The following is a 9,458-nucleotide window of genomic DNA, read 5'->3' as shown; positions in this document are numbered from 1 at the left end:
ATGCAAGCCACATGGTAACCACAAAGCAAAAACCTATAGCAGATTCACAAAAGATAAAGAGAAGGAAATCAGAGATGACCACCACAGAAAGCCACTAATTCACAAAAGTAGTCAGCAAGAGAGAGAAAAAAAGGAAATAAAAAAGCCAGAAAGCAATTGACAAAATGGCATTAGTAAGTTCTTACATATCAGTAACTACTCTAAATGTAAATTAATTGAATCCCCCAATCAAAAGGCAAAGAGTGCCTGAATGGATAAAAAACAGGACCCAACTATATGCTGTCTACAAAAGAATCACTTCAGCTTTAAGGACACACATCAGCTCAAAGTGAGGGACAGAAAAAATATATTCGATGCAAGTGGAAACCAAAAGGCAGTGATGGTAGCTATACTTATATCAGACAAAACAGATTTTAATCCAAAAATAGTAACAAGAGACAAAGAAGGTCATCATATAATGATAAAGTTATCTACTCATTAAGAAGCTATAACAGTCATAAATATATATGCACGTAATATTGGAGTACCCTAAATATATTAAGCAGATACTAATGAAACTGAAGAGAGAAATAGATGATAATACAATAATCATAGGGGACTTTAATAGCCATTTTCATTAATAGATAAGTTATCCAGACAGAAAATCAAAATGGAAACATTGGATTTGAACTATACTTTTAGACAAAATGGAGCTAACATTTCATCCAACAGCAGCAGAATATACATACTTCTTAATTGCACTGTTAGAAGGAATGTAAATTGGTGCAGCCCCTGTGGTAAAGAGTATGGGAGTTCCTCAAAAATTAAAAAAAATAAAAATCATATGATCTGACAATCCCACTTTTGGGTATATATACAAAGAAATGAAAACAGGATATCAGAAAGATATCTACACTCCCAAGCTTACTGCAGCAATATTCACAATAGTCAAGATGTGGAGAAAACGGAAGTGTCCATCAATAGATGAATGGATAAAGAAGATGTGGTATATGTGTATATTGGGATATTATTCAGTCATAAAAAAAAAGATATCCTGCCTTTTGCAAGAACATGGATAGACTTTGAGGATATTATGCTGAGATAAGTCACAGAAAGATAAATACTGCATGATCTCATTTATATGTGGAAACTAAAAAAGCTAAACTCATATAAACATAGAGTAGAATATCAGTTACCAGGGGCTGGTGGTTTGGAAAACTGGGGAGATGTTCGTCAAAGGGTACAAACTTGAAGTTAGAAGATGAATAACTTCTGGAGAGCTAATATACAGCACTGTGAAAATAATTAACAGTACTGTAGTACATGTTACTAAGTTGCTAAGAGACTAGATTTTAAATGCTCTCACTATAAAAAGTAAATGATAATTATGCAGCGCATTGGAGATATAAGCTAACACTATGACAGTAATCATATTGCAATATATAAATGTATCAAATCAATTTGTTGTACACTTTAATCTTACACAATGTTAAATATCAATTTTATCTTAATTTAAATAAAGTCTAGGAGTTAGTTTTTCTGAGTGTCTCCCATGTAGACATGTTGTTAAATTTTGCTTGATTTTCTCCTGTAAATCTGTCTCTTGTCAATTGAATTCATAGACCAGCCAGAATAACCTAGAAGGGTAGAGGGCAATTTCTTCCTATCCAACCATTGGGATGAGAATGGGATAAAACTTTACTGGCTGGACACTACTTGCCCCAAAGTTGTCACAGTAAGACACGCTGGGACACCTGACAGAAGCCAGCAGGTGAGAATTCCTGCCGGGAGCCGTATAGGAAGTGCCTTTGAGTCAGCACGGACGAGCCTTTGAGTCTCAGCACGGACGAGACCCATAGTGCCAAGCAAAGCTGGTGCTGTCAGGTATAAATATGGAAAAGCAAAGTTCTCGTTTGCAAAGCTTCCTGAACACAGGGTTTTTTACATTTCCCCTACCCTGTTGTTCCATGAAGAGCAGCTCCCTTTTTTACCGTGGCTAGGGGGCATATCTTTATATCATGCCCCATACATGGAGTTGCTTTGAGCCAAGAGCCTGGTATCCCTGGGCAGAGAAAACCCTTCCTCCCTGGGACTTCCTGCTGATGAAAGTTCTTCCTTCCTCTGTCCTGCAACGGCCCCTCTTGCCCTTTTGCCAAGAGGCGCTCTCTTCTCACAATCTCCTTGCCCAGGGCTGGTGCCTGGGCTTTCCTGCCCACACTGAGGTTGAGGCCTCCTGGTGGCTGGTGCCGTGTAATTGGTCTCTCTTGCCCAGTGCTGTAAGCTGGGCCCTCTCTGGAGGAGAAACCTGGGTTCCCGAAGACATGTGATCAGAGCCGGGGCCCCGCCAGTTGGCGAGGGAATCCCAGGGCAGGTGCTGGGCGTGGAGGCCACGGGGGCATAGGCTACCAAGGTGACAGAGAACTGACCTTCTCTGGGGGCGCTGCACCTCGCTCACTCGCACACCTCACATCTCCCTGCTTGGCCCCGGAGGATGGCTGGTTAGCCAGAGACGGGTAAGATTCCTCAGGGAAGGAACAACCTAAGACAGGCACAGTCGCAGAGGGGCCATCAGGAGAGAACTTGGGGGCCAACAGAGGTGGGGCATAGACCCTCACCCCCCCAACTTTGCAGGAGCCTGAACCCTCACCCCTTTTGAGAGAGGTCTCTTGTCCCCATGGCTGCTTCGCTTCCCACGCCCAGCTCAGATGGGAACCCAGGTAGCAGACCAGAGACCTGGCCAATGGCAACTGCTCTTCCACCGCAGCAGGGCTTTGTTTCCCATTTCCTCCGTGAACCACAGCTTTTCTCTGTGTGGAAGCAAAGCTTTCCTCTGTGTGGCTCCCCTTGTCTTCCCCTGCCTTTGCCTAAGGTGATTTTTATAGGATTGCTATTGGTGTTGGGAAAAATGTATAGTTTTTATGCAGGGGTTTAAGAAAAACCCCAAGTTAGGGTAAAAATCAAGAGGAGAATTGTAACTACTTCGGCTCCTTTAATGATTATATTTGTTGGGAAAATACAATGGTGAGAATATTTCTGCAGTAGCTTTTTGATTTTAAAAGAAAAATTGTAAGAGTCATGGCCTCCCAGTGAAGTTATAAACATGTTGGAAAATACCTGGGTATGGTGGCGAGTTTTTATGCAACAGTGAGTTTAATCAATGAGTTTATGGTACAATGCCCACTCCCATAGTTTTTTAGAAGCATAAAAATAATGTGTATTGTTTTGATTATTATGGTAGGGTTGGGAAATTTGTAGATGAAATGTTATTTGAATATTGTTAATCACTAATAGAATTATATGTTTAAGTTTATGGCTTGATCAAGCAGAATGTGCAAGTACAAGAACACTTTAATCTCCTGAGAAGAACAAACAGAGTTCCTGACCTAGATGTGACCAACATGTACCTAACCACAGGAGATGAAAGAGACTCTGGGCGATGGGAAAATTACCTAACCTGTTTTAATCAATCTGCTGATGTAAATTACCTTTGTTTTGTGACCTATGTGGGGGAGTTTTTAGCATGGGAATAAGGATGTTGAATTTGAAAATGAGATCACTTTATAGTATAAAAGCTTTTGGAATCTTGAAAATAAATTTGTCAGATCCTTGCATCCTTTGAGGTGTCTTGAGTTCTGTCCACGCCGACTCCGTCTTCCCCTTTGGGTGAATCCTGTCCAGCTGGGGCTGGTCCCCGGCAAATTCCTACCACATCAGTCAGTCCCCTGGATTTCTGCCTGCATGGTATGTTAGAAACAAAAGTGCCATGTGGCTGACAGGGTCTTGGTGCTCCAGCCAGGTATCAGGCCTGAACCTCTGAGGTGGAAGAGTTAAGTCCAGGACATTGGACCACCAGAAACTTCCCAGCCCCATGTAATATCAATTGGTGAGAGAACTCCTAGAGAACTCCATCTCAACACTAAGACCCAGCTCCACCCAATGCCAAGCAAGCTCCAGGGCTAGACACCCCATGCCAAACAACTAGCAAGACAGGAACATAACTCCACCCATTAGCAGAGAGGCTACCTAAAATCATACTAAGTTCACAGACACCACAAAACACACCACAAGATCCAGTACCACCCACCAGAACACAGGCACCAGTACCCTCCAGAAGGAAGGGTAAACAAGCCACTGAAGCAACCTCACTCAATGGGGGCAGACAACAAAAAAGCAACGGGAAGTATGAACCTGCACCCTGCGAAAATGAGAGCCCAAACATAGAAAGTTAAATAAAATGAGAAGACACAGAAATATGTAGCAGATGAAGGAGCAAGGCAAAAACACAAAAGAAGAGAAAATAGACAGTCTACCTGAAAAAGAATTCAGAATAATGACAGTAAAGATGATCCAAAATCTCGTAAATAGAATGGAGAAAATAAAAGAAATATTTAACAAGGGCCTAGAAGAACTAAAGAACAAATAGACAATGATGAACAACAAAATAATTGAAGTTAAAATTACTCTAGAAGGAATCAAGGGCAGAATAACTGAGGTAGATGAACAGATAAGTGATCTTGAAGATAAAATAGTGGAAATAAAGTAAAAAGATTGAAAAGAATTGAGGACAGTCACAGAGACATCTGGGACATTAAACACACCAACATTCGAATTATAGGCGTCCCAGAAGAAGAGAGAAAAAGAAAGGGTCTAAGAAAATATTTGAAGAGATTATAGTTGAAAACTTCTCTAACATGAGAAAGGAAATAGTCAATCAAATCCAGGAAGAGCAGCAAGTCCCATACAGGATAAATTCAAGGAGAAACACACAAAGACACATATTAATCAAACTAAAAAAAAGTTAAATACAAACAGAAAATGTTAAAAGCAACAAGGGAAAAACAACAAATAACATACAAGGGAATCCCCAAGAGGTTAACAGCTGATCTTTCAGCAAAACTTGGCAAGCCAGGAGGGAGTAGCAGGACATATTTAAAGTGATGAAAGGGAAAAATGTACAACCAAGATTACTCTACCCAGCAAGGATCTCATTCAGATTTGATGGAGAAATGAAAAACTTTACAGACAAGCAAAAGTTAAGAGAATTCAGCACCACCAAAACAGCTCTACAACAAATACTAGAGGAACTTCTCTAAGCAGGAAACAGAAGAGAAGGAAAAGACCAATATAAACAAACCCAAAACAATTAAGAAAAGGGTAATAGGAACATATATATTGATAATTACAGTAAATGTAAATGGATTAAAGGCAACAACCTAAACACATAGACTGGCTGAAAGGATACAAAAATAAGACCCACGTATATGCTGTCTACAAGATACCCGCTTCAGACTGAGGGAAACGTACAGACTGAAAGTGAGTGATGGAAAAAGATATTCCATGCAAATGAAAATCAAAACAAAGCTGAAGTAGCAATTCTCATATCAGACAAAACAGACATTAAAATAAAGACTATTACAAGAGACAAAGAAGGACATGACATAATGATCAAGGGATCAATCCAAGAAGAAGATAAAACAATTGTAAATATTTATGCACCCAAATTAGGAGCACCTCAATACATATGGCAAATGCTAACAGCCATAAAAGGGGAAATCAGCAGTTAAAAATTCATAGTAGGAGACTTTAAAACCCCACTTTCACCAATGGACAGATCATCCAAAATGAAAATAAATAAGAAAACACAAGCTTTAAAGGACACATTAGACACAATGGACTTAATGGACATTGATAGGACATTCCATCCAAAAACAGCAAAATACATTTTCTTCTCAGATGCTCATGGAACATTCTCCAGGATAGATCATATCCTGTGTCACAAATCAAGCCTCGGTAAATTTAGGAAAATTGAAATCGTATCAAGTATCATTTCCAACCACAATGCTATGAGACTAGGTATCAATTACAGGAAAAAAAACTAAAAAATACAAACGCATGGAGGCTAAACAGTATGTTACTAAATAACCAAGATATCACTGAAGAAATCAAAGAGGAAATGAAAAAATACCTAGAAATAAATGACAATGTAAACACGATGACCCAAAACCTATGGCACACAGCAAAAGCATTTCTAAGAGAGAAGTTTACAGCAATACAATCCTACCTCAAGAAACAAGAAACATCTCAAATAAACAACCTAACCTTACACATAAAGCAAGCAGAGAAAGAAGAACAACAAAAACCACACAGTTAGCTGAAAGAAAGAAATCATAAAGATCATGTCAGAAATAAATGAAAAAGAAATGAAGGAAACAGTAGCAAAGATCAATAAAACTAAAACCTGGTTCTTTGAGAAGATAAACAAAATTGATAAACCATTAGTCAGACTCATCAGGAAAAAAAGGGAGAAGACTTAATCAACAGAATTAGAAATGAAAAAGGAGAAGTAACAACTGACACTGCAGAAAAACAAAAGATCATAAGAGATTGCTACAAGCAACAATATGCCAATAAAATGGACAACCTGGAAGAAATGGACAAATTCTTAAAAAGCACAACCTTCCGAGACTGAACCAGGAAGAAATAGAAAATATGAACAGACCAATCACAAGCACTGAAATTGAAACTGTGATTAAAAATCTTCCAACAAACAAAAGCCCAGGACCAGATGGCTTCACAGTTGAATTTTAGCAAACATTTAGAAAAGGCTAACACCTATCCTTCTCAAACTCTTCGAAAATATAGCAGAGGGAGGAACACACCCAAACTCATTCTATGAAGCCACCATCACCGTGATAGTGAAACCAGGCAAAGATGTCACAAAAAGAGAAAACTACAGGGCAATATCACTGATGAACATACATGCAAAAATCCTCAACAAAATTCTAGCAAACAGAATCCAACAGTGCATTAAAAGGATCATACACTGTGATCAAGTCAAGTTTATCTCAGGAATGCAAGGATTCTTCAATATATGAAAATCAATCACTGTGATATACCATATTAACAACTTGAAGGATAAAAACAATGTGATTCTCTCAATAGATGCAGAAAAAGCTTTTGACAAAATTCAACACCCATTTATTATTAAAAACTCTCCAGAAAGTGGGCAAAGAGGGAACCTACCTCAACATAATAAAGGCCATATATGACAAACCCACAGTCAACATCATTCTCAATGGTGAAAAACTGAAACTATTTCCCCTAAGATCAGGAACAATACAAAGTTGCCCAATCTCACCACTAATATTTAATATAGTTTTGGTAGTTTTAGCCAAGGCAATCAGAGAAGAAAAAGAAATAAAAGGAACACAAATTGGAAAAGAAGTAAAACTGTCACTCTTTGCAAATGACATGATACTATACACAGAGAATCCTAAAGATGTTACCAGAAAACTACTAGAACTAATCAATGAATTTGGTAAAGTAGCAGGATACAAAATTAATGCACAGAAATCTGTTGCATTCCTATACACTAACAATGAAAAATCTGAAAGTGAAATTAAGAAAACACTCCCATTTACCATTACAACAAAAAGAATAAAATACCTAGGAATAACCTACCTAAGGAGACAAAAGAGATGTATGCACAAAACTATAAGACACTGATGAAAGAAATTAAAGATGATATAAACAGATGGAGAGATATACCATGTTCTTGGATTGTAGGTATCAAACTTGTGAAAATGACTATACTACCCAAAGCAATCTACAGATTCAATGCAATCACTATCAAAATACCAATGGCATTTTTCACAGAATTGGAACAAAAAAAAATCACAATTTGTATGGAAACACAAAAGACCCCAAATAGCCAAAGTAATCTTGAGAAAGAAAAATGGAGCTGGAGGAATTCAGCTCCCTGACTTCAGACTATACTACAAAGTTACAGTAATCAAGAGAGTATCTTGCTGGCACAAAAACAGAAATATAGATCAATGGAACAAGATAGAAAGACCAGAGATAAACTCACACACATATGGTCACCTTATCTTTGATATAGGAGGCAAGAATATGCAATGGAGAAAAGATTGCCTCTTCAATAAGTGGTGTTGGGAAATCTGGACAGCTACATGTAAAAGAAAGAATTTAAACACTCCCTAACACCATACACAAAAATAAACTCAAAATGGTTTAAAGACCTAAATGTAAAGCCAGACAGTATAAAACTCTTAGAGGAAAACATATGCAGAACACTCTATGACATAAATCACAGTAAGATCCTTTTTGACCTACCTTCTAGAGAAATGGAAATAAAAACAAAAATAAACAAATGTGACCTAATGAAACTTAAAAGCTTTTGCACAGCCAAGGAAACCATAAACAAGACAAAAAGACAACCCTCAGAATGGGAGAAAATATTTGCAAATGAGGCAACTGACAAATGATTAATCTCCAAAATATACAAGCAGCTCATGCAGCTCAATATCAAAAAAACAAACAACCCAATCCAAAAATGGGCAGAAGACCTAAATAGACATTTCTCTAAAGAAGATATACGCCTTGTCAACAAACACATGAAAGGATGCTCAGCATCACTAATCATTAGAGAAATGCAAATCAAAACTACAATGTGGGGCTTCCCTGGTGGCACAGTGGTTGAGAGTCTGCCTGCTGATGCAGGGGACACGGGTCCGTGCCCCAGTCTGGGAAGATCTCACATGCCGCAGAGTGGCTGGGCCCGTGAGCCATGGCCACTGAGCCTGCACGTCTGGAGCCTGTGCTCTGCAATGGGAGAATGGGAGAGGTTACAACAGTGAGACGCCCGTGTACTGCAAAAAAAAAAAAAAAAAAAAAAAACCTATAATGTGGTATCACCTCACCCTGGTCAGAATGGCCATCATCAAAAAATCTACAAACAATAAATGTTGGATAGGGTGTAGAGAAAAGGGAACCCTCTTGCACTTTTGGTGGGAATGTTAATTGATACAGCCACTATGGAGGCTACTATAGCCACTATACAGCCACATACAGCAGTATGGAGGTTCCTTAAAAAAACTAAAAATAGAACTACCATGTGACCCAGCAATCCCACTACTGGGTATATACCCTGAGAAAACGATAATTCAAAGAGAGTCATGTACTACAATGTTCATTGCAGCACTATTTACAATAGTGAGGACATGGAAGCAACCTAAGTGCCCATCATCGGATGAATGGATAAAGAAGATGTGGCACATATATACAATGGAATACTACTCAGCCATAAAAATAAATGAAATTGAGTCATTTTTTTGTGAGAGGGATGGACCTAGAGTCTGTCATACTGAGTGACAGACTCTCTTTCTCTCAGAAAGAGAAAAACAAATACTGTGTGCTAACACATATATATGGAATCCAAAAAAAAAATGGTTCGAATGAACCTAGGGGCAGGACAGGAATAAAGATGCAGATGTAGAGAATGGACTTGAGGACATGGGGGGCGGGAAGGATAAGCTGGGACGAAGTGAGAGAGTGGCATGGACATAAATACACTGCCAAATATAAAATAGATAGCTAGTGGGAAGCAGCCACATAGCACAGGGAGATCAGCTCAGTGCTTTCTGACCACCTAGAGGGGTGGGATAGGGAGGGTGTGAGGG

Source organism: Leucopleurus acutus (genome assembly GCF_964270905.1).
Source record: "Leucopleurus acutus genome assembly, chromosome: X".
Taxonomy (NCBI): Eukaryota; Metazoa; Chordata; class Mammalia; order Artiodactyla; family Delphinidae; genus Leucopleurus; species Leucopleurus acutus.
This window is presented reverse-complemented; position numbering follows the sequence as displayed.